The following is an 11031-nucleotide window of genomic DNA, read 5'->3' as shown; positions in this document are numbered from 1 at the left end:
TTTTTTTTTTTTTTTTTTTTGGTCTTTTACAGTTTGTTGTTTTCTCCCAGAATTTTTCTCTGCCTATGCAACTTGTATGTTTATACATATGTATGCAAAATAGTCCTCACGCAACACAAATGCGTCATTATATATTTCAAACTGGAAACTCTTCACATTACTCTCTAACTTTTAAAATAATTCACCCCTATATTTGGGCAATCCTCCGTGCCATTGTGTGGTATATTTTTATTGGTTTCCTCTGGTTCCATGCAGAACAGTGTGGCTCTTTTCTGTGTGATTGTGATGTGCGTGTGGAGTGTGTGTGGTATGAATGTGGTGTGGCATGTATGTGGTGTGTATATAGTACGTTGTGTGTAGTGTGTATATATGTGTGTAGTGTAGTGTACATGGTGTTTTGTGCATGTGGTGTAGTGCACATGCAAAATATGCATAGTGTGTGGTATATAAGTGGCATGTATGGTGCATGGTAAATATATGGTGCGTGTGGTGTACATGTGGTATGTGTGTGTACAGGGTGTGTGTGGCGTGTATGTAGTGTGTGTGTGTGCATGGGGTGTGCGTGGTGTACATGTGGTATGTATTTGTGGTGTGTGGTTTATATGTGGTGTGCACAGTATGGGTGTTGCTCACACTTGTTGAGAGGTGACTTGCCAGACTTTTGGAGGTGTCGGGGAGGCTGCAAGCTCAGTGAGGTTTCCTGAGAAAGGGGGAGGCCTCTGTGACTGAGAGGTGGTCTTTCCCAGGCCAGGGGACGCAGGTCTTCCCTCCCGCACCAGGGAAGGATGGCTGTCCCTGGGGGCCTGTGCCTGGCCGGAAGGCGTGTCCCAGCACAAGGCATGTGCCAGGCAGACCCAGCCCTCCCTGGACATTCTGCTGGGGATGAGGCCCCCAGGACTGCCCAGAGCAGCACCGAGTTTCTCAGCAGAGTGGAGACTGAATGATACGGCAGGCAGCTGAGTGGGATAATGACTCAGCTTAATTCCCTTTGCTTTTGGAGAAATGATGAGACATTATTTCCCACTCTAGTGTTTGCAAGTTCATTTCCACAGGGCATACTTCAGGCTAATCCTGCTAACATATTCAGAGTATTAATGAACAAAAAGTGCAGATGAATAACATATTTTGAGCTCAGTGAGCAAATGGATAAATGGATACCAGACCACGAGACAATGAAAATTGGACTGAAGCTTTGCATCTGGTTGCTATTAACCAAAGTTAAGAAGAAATAGTCTTTCAAGGTTTCCTGTTGCTTAATTTAAAAAGCAATTTGGATTTCGTGGGCCTCAGCTGAAATTTGGTTTCAGCAATCCCATAGGCATGAAACCGCAAGAAGTCATAATGAGCAAGGCAGGCTCATAATTTCTTTTCCATGTTGTAAAAGCAATAAAAACTGCTTCTCATAATATTTGGAAAATCAATAGTAGTTACTCAAAACTCTCTCCCAGATACAGCTCTTATCATCTTATTGGACATTCTTTCAGTGAAATGGGAAAGAATGTTGTGTACATGTATATGTATATATATATGTCTTTATATTAACATGAAAATATCTATACAATTGAAAATGGTGAGCATTCTGTCACTTTACAACATATTGTGAACTACTTCTATTTTTTTTTTCTGAAATGGGGTCTCGGTGTGTAGTTCAGGCTGGCCTTGTACTCACTATGTAGGCCTAGATTGGCCTTGAACTCACAGCAACCCTTCTGCTTCTGCCTCCCCAGTGCTGTGATTACGAGTGTGTGCCATCATGCCCGGCATACGTTTTTATTTTTATTTATTTATTTATTTATTTATTTATTTATTTTTCCAGTACTTGGAATCGAACTCACAACCTTGTGCTTGCCAGGCAGGCGCTGTGCCACTGAGCTAAATCCCCAGCCCCTGGAGTATGTTTTTATATGGTCCTTCTGATTATTATTTTTCTTTTTGCTTACAGTTCAACAGATGTACAACCAAGTTCCTTAACTGTTCCCATAGCAGGTCACTACAATGCCTCCAATCTTTTTTATTGTTAGAAAGAATGTAACCAGAATCTTTGTGTAGAAAGCTGAGAGGCAGAAGGTAGGGCCTTCCAAGGCTTCCATATTGAACACATGTCACCAAATCTTTCTCACAATCGGGTTGTACCCAGCAGATCCTATTCTATCACACTGCGATGTGCCTCCAACATAACCCTATAACCATCTCAGCCCTTCCAGTGCACTCGGTGAGCACTTGGGAGAGTCTATCACCTCTTGTCCCTCAGGACTATGCAGGGAACCTCAGGAGCTGCACCAGGCCCTGGCTTCCTCTGATGCTCCATGTGCTGTCGCCTCCTGTGGTCTTATACAGGAGCTGAGACACAAGCTCTTTGACCACAGCTCCCTCTAATCCCTTTGGTGATGGCTAGGTGTGCTGTGTGCCCCTCACTGGCCATCGTCCCTAGTTACTCAGTCACACACTAGTCCAGATGTTGCCGTGAAGGTATTTTGTAGATAGGAATAAAGTACATCATGGGCAGACTTTAAGTAGGGGAGATTATTTCAGTTGACCTAGGTAGACCTGGTGTAATCAGACAAAAAAGACTTCAAAAGTCGGAGGGGAGGCTTCCTAGAGGAATCAGATGTCCACAGCCACCTCCTTATGTACATCAGCATGTACACCATTCATTAGAATGTAACACTTGTTTAAAGCTCATGTGGGAATTGAGAATTTCATATGATGAAATCCTCTAACATTAAGTATATAATTCATTGAGTTGTGACAAGCACACCCCCAACTTCATCAATAGGGCATGGCCTATTACACAGCCTTGAAGATATCCCAAGTTCCTTTTTAGCCAATCTGTGTTTCCTTCCAACAGAAGCAACCACTGATCAGATGTCTTTCTTACATGATTAGTTTTGTTTGTTCAATAAATTCTTAAAGATAGGTTCATAGTGTATGGTAGATACTCCTTTGTGTCTGCTTCTCTTATTCAGCACATTTTTTTTGTGGTGTGTGTGTGTGTGTGTGTGTGTGTGAGAGAGAGAGAGAGAGAGAGAGAGAGAGAGAGAGAGAGACTGAGACAGAGAGAGAGAGAGAGAGAAATTGGAGTGAACCCAGGGCTACATCCCCAGCCCTTTTTGTATTTTTTATTTTGAGATAAGGTCTTGCTAAGTCCCTAAGTTGCTCAGGTTGGTTCAAACTTGTGATCCTCCTGCCTCAGCTTCCCAGAATGCTGGGACTATAGGCACATACTGCCACACCCAGCTTGAAATATTTTTGAGATTCACCTATGCTGCTATGCATATCAGTTGCTTGTTCCATTTTTCACCGGAGACGTGTTTCACTGTAGATATACCAGTTTATGCACAATTCTCCTATGGATGGATATCTGAGTGGTTTTGGCCTATTTTGAATACAAATGCTGTGGCTGTTCGTGTATACATATTTTTGTGGATAAATTTTTCCTATGGTCTTGGTTAATATCTGGGATTAGAATTTCTGTGTCATATGGTAGGTACACATTTAGTCATACATGGAGCTGCCAGAGAGTTTCTCAAAAGTGGCTCTACTATCTTACACTTCCATCTGCAGTGTTGGAGGGTTCTGTCTGCTCTAAATCCTCACAGCCACTTGGCATGGTCAGTCTTTTATTTTTAGCCATTCTCAGGGATGTGAGGTCAGATCTCATTTGGTTTTTTTTCCTCCCAAATTGTTTATTTTTGTTTTAGTTTATTAGTACATGTGTGTAGTACATAATGTTCACATTCCTTGTGGGAGGTTGGTACATACACATACCACATCTTATTTCTTTTTTCATCCCTTTTTCCTTACCCTTATTCGGTTTTAACCTTCATTTTCCTCATAACCAATGACTTTGAGCTCTTTTTCATTGTAACATGGCCTTTTGATCAAATTTTAAACCCCCCTGAAATCATCCTCTTCCTCCAGCGTGGCTCAAGAAGACCTGTCAAGAGTTATCTTCTGGATCAGAGATATAGCTCAGTGGCACAAGTGCCTGCCTGACAAGCACAAGATCCTGAGTTTGATTCCCAGTACCAAAAAACAAACAAAGAAAGAGTTATCTTCTGAGATTTTATCAGAAATGGTGTTTCCATAAAGCTGAGGTGGAATTCTTGACTCCAAGTCAGAAGGTTTTATTCAAAGGTTAGGTTCTCAGAAGAAATGGAATCCTGAATGAGCCATGGGGAATAGGTCTGGGGGGGTGGGTAAAAAGTAAAAGGTCACTGAGCATCATGGGGACCAAGGAGGATCGTGAGGTGACTGAGGATCATGGGAGTCACTGAGCATCATTGGTCAGTAGGGATAATGAGACATAGTTAATAAGCATATGGGACCACTGATTTTCACGGGGCCACGAGAACCATTATATGCCTTGGTGTTTCCAAGGTGTCTTATGTGTCTTCACGCATTAACAGTGGTTGGCTGGGGTACTTTAGGCTGGATTAACTATTTGTGACAATTTTCCAATTAAGGTCATAGATCTTTAAAAAAAGAGTATGCGATCTTTATATAATGTGTATATTGAACACTCTCCTGTTGTTCTTATCATAAACATTCTTGCCCATCTATTTAAAATTTCTACTTCTTAAATAGTGACTTTTTGATGTGTGTCTCTGTGCAGGGGATTATTTAATGGGTATTAGATGTTTGTGATTTAATAAACCATCTTTAATGTGTCTGATGGACACATTATTAATACCTCTGGTGAAGGAACACATGAGCAGAGATATGTGTGACTGAGTCACTCGGGAAGACCAAGAGATTTGGTGGCAAACATTCTTTGAAGCAGAGCTTCCGGCTGAAGCCAACCAAGTTGAGCACTTGGGGTGAAAACAGTGTGCTTTTCTTCCTCCTCTGAATCATCTGGATTCAGAGGAAAGACCAAGTAAGAAGCGGTGGGTGAAGCCCTCATTTCAAGAAAAACATATGCAAAGCTGGGCTTTTAAAAAAAATCAGAAATGAGGGGGGCTTTTATATTTTAAGTAGCTTTTGTTTGATAAGTATTCCCTGGAGAACTTATTCAAAAGGTCAAAATGTAATGTGGTTGTCAGAAATATATGCCAGGCAACTGATTCACTGAGCCAGTGCAGTCTTCGAATGAGATTGGAGTTTCCTTGGGAGCTGGCTGCTCCCTGGAAGTGGGACAACAGGAGCCAGTGAACATACTGGGACACCCCCTGGTTTGTGCCAGCGCCAAGGCCAGGAGGAGTGATGCAGGGCCCACTTGTAGCCAAGGTTCCTGGCTACACGGCAGGGACTGCAGGAGTCTGAGGGAGGAAGTGATTGGCTAGTTGAGTGAGTGGATGGATGAGGGAATAAATGACCACGAGGAGCTCAAGAGGTTGTGGAGAATGAAGAGCAGGGACTTGAGATTCCCAGGGAGGAACCCTTCCAGTCAAGTAGGGTGATTACTCACAGTACCTCCAAAACCCTGTGATGGGGCTACAGGGCTGCTGTGAGGTCAGGGAGGAGGGAGGAGGGGCACTGAGCACAAAAGGTCTGTGGACCCCTGGCCTTGACCTAGAGATCATGCCACCCGGGCCTGTCTTTGCATAGCTGCTTGTATGCAATCCCATGTCTTCTGGCCTGGACATCCTGCTATACCAAGGCAAAAAAAGCAAGCAACAATCGCAATCAAGCACTATTTCTTTCTGATCTGTGACTAACATTGTGCCCTTTCCCATATCATTTTGCCCATGCAAGACCACAGATAGAGAGACCGTACAGCATGTGGGTCTCAATCCTGCCATCACTGAGCTCCAGTCTTGGCAAATAATTGTCCTATGTGGTCAAAGAAAAAAAATTATGCATCCACTTACTAACACACAGCAAGACAGGTTTTCACCACAATAGGCACAGGGACTACTGCCATGGGTTCCTGCAGTAGGAAGAGAGATTGGACCCAACTAGATACAATGAGACAGTGTGGGATCTATAGCCATGGAGCAGGTAGTGTCAGTGAATGGGAAATGACTAAGAGGGAATATTAGGAGGAAGGACAGATTCTGGCTAAGCCCACTCCACAGGATTCCTGCTGTGGACAGGAAAGAATGAGACATCATTTGGGGATGGTGGAAAAAGAATCTGATCAAATATCAAGGATGGGGGATTCTGGATAAACTGACTTAGCAGGATTCTTGCTAAAATTGGATAATGCAGAGACACACATGAAAGTCCAGAAATCAGCCTGGTTGGAAAATAAATCAGGAAAGGCTGGTCCAGGAGAGACGCTCTGTAGTTCCTTGTAGATGAAATGAGCGAGTTGAAGTAGGTGATATCAGAGACACAGAGACACTCTAAAAATTCTGTGGTCCTTTTCTTGTCCCTTAAGGTTTCTTTTGTGCATTTCTTGCATGGTCAACTAGAATGTACCTTTTTCAGGGCAAGTACTATGACATTGCACACGGTTTATGGCCAACAACAAAAGGGCCCTCACTTGCATTTCTACTGGATTTGGATGCACCAGGGCTCACAGTCAGGTACTGGGATGACAAGAAAGCTTCCTAGACCATTGTTTTTGTTACAATTGAGTGAATGATTGGGGAGGACAGCTCAGCCCATGTAAAAGCCAGCAGTGGCCTGAAAGAAGCAAACTTGGGTCACTGTCAGTGTGGAGAACTGGTTTGCATTCAAGCCATTGCCACCCACACCTGGAAAAATGTGTGTTGCTCTTGCCCTAGAGTCAGCTGCCTAGTTTGAGTCAGATGCAGAAGTAGAGAGACTATTTCTGCCAAGGCAGAAGTCATGGTCCTCTGCTCACAGACCTTGGTCTCTGGAGGTCCCTAGAGGAGCCCTTTGGTGCCCCCTGGTGGGAGCGAGCCACAGCTCAGGGGAGGCCAGAGGACACAGGAGCCTACGTCAGCTGGCTGTAAGGGGCAGTAGTTGGTTGACAGAGACTTCTGCTCCCTTATCCTCGAGGGATGGCTGTTACCTGTTTCACAGTCTCACACAGTGTCCCCAGGTACCCACTCATTAACCCTCACTTCTATTTTTCTTCCCTTCCCTATCTCATTTCCAGTCTTTCTCATGTACTTCCGCGTTCCTTCCCAATTTCTGTATCATAGTCAGCTATGGGGAAGATGACCAAGGCACCCACAAATCTAGGTTCAGAAATAGTGAAAGTTTTACCACACTTGCTTCATCTTTTCTGTCTTTTTTTTCTGAAATATTTGAAAACAAATCTCAGACATCGTGAAATGACATTACACTTACGAATTTACTCTGTGGCTCAGGGAGGAGGGCCTAGAACCATCCCTAGAGATCTCTTCCCACACAGATTGCCACAGGCTTCTTCACCTTTCCCACCCTCTCCCTTGTCCAGCACAAGAGTCAGATTCTTGTGTGTGCCATCTGGAGACATGCTGGGAGCACGCCAATCTGTTTAACTCTGTTTTTCCTTTAATGCACAAACCTAGGAACTCTAAACTGTACACAGATGTGATACATTATGGGAAGATTCACTTTAAGAGAAAAATGATCTTTCATTAGACAAAACATGGAGAGCTGGGGAAGAGGATCATCACTGGCAAGTCAAAAGCAAAGTGCAGCCTGAGGAAGGAGAGAGGCTTTCTGTTAAAGACACATTACAAAGACATCGCACGGCACCGATACAGTTTTGGAGGGTATTGTCTCAGGAGGGCCGACCCCCTCAGTTACCTGCATTAACACATGTGATGTAATAGTGTCACCTTGCCCTTACCTAGCAAGCCTCCTCTTTCTGTAAGGCTCAACCTAGGGTGAAGCACTGTGGCTCTTTCTTTCAATGCACCCAAGTAGCCAGTTCCCGGGAAGAGGTAGGTTCTTGTCATTTTGTCTTGAGACTCCCTTGTGCCATCTGCTTTGGGGGTGAGAGAGATATAAGGGTGCGGTAAAGGCCTCAGGAAGTTTTGGTGCATATCATGAGCACACCTCCCGCAGCCTTGTCTTGTACCTGGGAGAACTGAGCACACAGGGATGTTGCTCTTCATGGTCACATTGGGATCTAATGTTTGAAATCTGAGTGGAAATCTGTTCTTGATATGGCAATGGTGGATGAGGAGGAAGTGGTTTTGTTATGTGGAGCTGATAATGCACATTCTCTTGTAGACATCTCTCTCTCTCTCTCTCTCTCTCTCTCTCTCTCTCTCTCTCTCTGCTGAGGGGAGTTTTGAGACAGAGTCTTTCTGTGTAGTTCAGGCTGGACTTGAACTCACCACATAGCCCAGGCTAGCTTCGCTCTCGCCGTGATCCTTTTGCCTCAGCCTCCCAAGTGCTGGGATTACAGGCATGTACCACCAAGAACTGGCAGTTCTTGCCTTCATGTTAAACAAAATTGTACTTACCACCTGGATCCAACCAGGACCCTTGTGCTGCTGACCCCTCCTGACCTAGAGATAGGTGCTTGGGGTGGGGAGGAGCTGGTTATCCTGAGGGTTACACACAGGAGATGCCTGGTCCTTTCAGCCACAATGCTTGCTCATTGTGAATTGAAACAAATAAGTAGTTTCTTCTTCCAGAGAGCCACCAAAGACATCAGCAATAAAGCAGGCCCAGATATATGTCTCCTTTTATAGTAGTATTTCTTTATCCACAGGTATACATTCCAAGACTCCAGGGGAACACTTGAAGCTGTGAATGGTAGGTTTACCTATGGTAAAGTTTAACTCATAAATTAGACATAATAAGACATTGCTGACAATAATAATTAAATAAAAACAATTATAACAATGTGCATTAATAAAAGTTAGGCAAATGTAATCTTTCACTTGCCATATGATGGGAAGTATGTTCAATGCTGGACAAAGGGGTGACTCACGTCCTAGGCTGAACAGAGCAGGATAGCTCGAGATTTCCATCACACTACTCAGAAGGGCACACAGTTTAAAACTTATGAGTTATTTCTGGAGTTTTCCATTTCCTATATTGGATCACAATTGCCTGAGGGTTATGAAACCTTGGAAAGTAAAACCATGGAGAGTGAAGGACTACTTTTTTTTGGTGTGTGCTTTGCTGATTGATTTATTTATATATTCCCCTTTTCAGATGATGGTGGTAGAAAGCAGATGGATCCCCACCTTCTGCATCCCCATGGACTATGGTACTTTTCACTGTAAATCAGGATGCAAATAGAAAGGGAAAGTAGATATGCTTAGAAACTTTGATTACAGTTAGGGAAACTGAGTTTCTTAGCGGGGCCTGACTTGGTCACAGTACTGGAAGGCCATGAGTGGCATCCTTCTATAAATCTGAAATGTCAGCTGTCAGAATCCACAGTAGTCTTCCATTACTCAGCAGCCAGCAGAGAGACTGGTGGCCTATCTTGAGGTCACCATGTGGTGACTTGGATGCCTGTGCTCTGACCTCATAGTGAACATCTGGAGAATGCACTGGCCCTGGTGTCACGTGTCAGGCCTTTCCCATAGACACCTCTCTAGAGAGATGCCATGGACGTGGGGATAGAGTGGAGGGGCTCTACCCTGCTACTTAGGGGCCCTTGATGGCAACACTTCCTGCACTCCACAGTGCCCTGCAGGGGAGGCAATTCAAGCCTGATTCCCAGCACACAGCCTCCTAGTGACAAAGGCACTGTTGGTGGCTGAGAGTCTGGGAAGCTGTATCTGTGCCAGAGGTTACAGGGATCGGCAATGTCTGAAGCCCTGGTGGGTGACAGAGCCCTGACTACCAGGGAGTGGGCATGAGCAGAGCCCAATCCTACAGGCCTGACTCCGGGTTCTTTCAGCTCCTGAGCAGGTGCTGTCCCACAGCAGAGAGGGACCCAGCTCACACATGGGTTTGGAACAAGGTATGAAAACATCGTCAACAACAAACAGCACAAAAAATTGCAAAGGCAAACTGATATTTAAAAAGCTCCATTCCATTGGTTTTCATTCAAACCACTTAGGAGGAAGTTAGTTCTTTGAAAATGAAAGCAAAACAGTCAATAAGGACGCAAGCTACCGAGGGGACTGTGTAAAACAAAGCGAAGTGAACTTTGATCCCCCTAAGACCCGCAAAGAGGTGCACTCTCCCTGGTTTACAGACAGAGCTTGAGAGGGTGAACATGCGGCTTAAGACCACACAGCCTTGCTCTGTGCACAGCCCACACTGTACATGACGCCAAGCATCCAGAAGCTGTGGGAGAGTGACTGACCCTGGACCCCGAGGAAGGCTGTGGGGCACGTCTCCACACAGTGCCCAGGCCCCTAAGAGTCTCTACTGTGTCTATTTATTTTCTGTTCTTCAGATTTAAATAGACCACCCTGTCAGCTGCTGCCTTTTGACATTTTTAAGAGCCACCTCCTCTGGAGGGACAAATGCCACCCATAATGGGATGAACAGAATCTTCCCAAAATTCATGTTAGAGTCCTAAGCGCTAGGGCTTAAGAATGTGACTGTGTTTGGACAGAGGGCTTTGAAAGAGGTCAGTAAGGAAAAAGACGTCACACGGGTGAACCTGAATTGAGCAGGGCTGGTGTCTTTATAAGAGAAGTAGGTCACACACATGGTCATAGAGGCCACCATGTGAAGACACAGGAGAGACGGCTGTGGACAGGCCAAGGAGAGAGGCCTCGGGGCAGCCAACCTGGTGACACCATCCCCAGCGCCCAGCGCTGTGGGATGTGTTTCTGTCTGGAAGCCTCTGCAGGACTTGACTGTGGCTGCTGGGCTGCCTAATGTGTCACCCAAGACTGTGCAAATGTGGGCTCCAGGGCAGCTCTGGCTTCTCCATAAGGCAGAGGAGTGGAACATCGTGGTTCACACGTCTTCCAGAGCTGGCCATGGCTGCCGATGGCTCCTTTTTATTATTCTCATTGCTTATTATTATGCTTTGAAAGACTTATTAGTTAATAACAAGTTTTTTCTTTTTATAGCTAGTCATCAAGAGTCTGCAGTACCATGGTGATACTATTAGTTTTGCATACAAAATTGATAACGAGGACTTAATATCATGGACAGCAGCATTAGTGGTGAAGCTATGAATTCTACTAGATTCTTGACAGTAGCACATGGGTACTTAAAAATGATGTATTTATTTATATCAGTACATGTTTTCAGTGC

Source organism: Chinchilla lanigera, unplaced genomic scaffold, assembly GCF_000276665.1.
Source record: "Chinchilla lanigera isolate Chin_1 unplaced genomic scaffold, ChiLan1.0 scaffold00114, whole genome shotgun sequence".
NCBI classification, from domain to species: domain Eukaryota; kingdom Metazoa; phylum Chordata; class Mammalia; order Rodentia; family Chinchillidae; genus Chinchilla; species Chinchilla lanigera.
The sequence above is the reverse complement of the archived record's forward strand: the minus strand, read 5'-3'. Positions refer to the sequence as shown.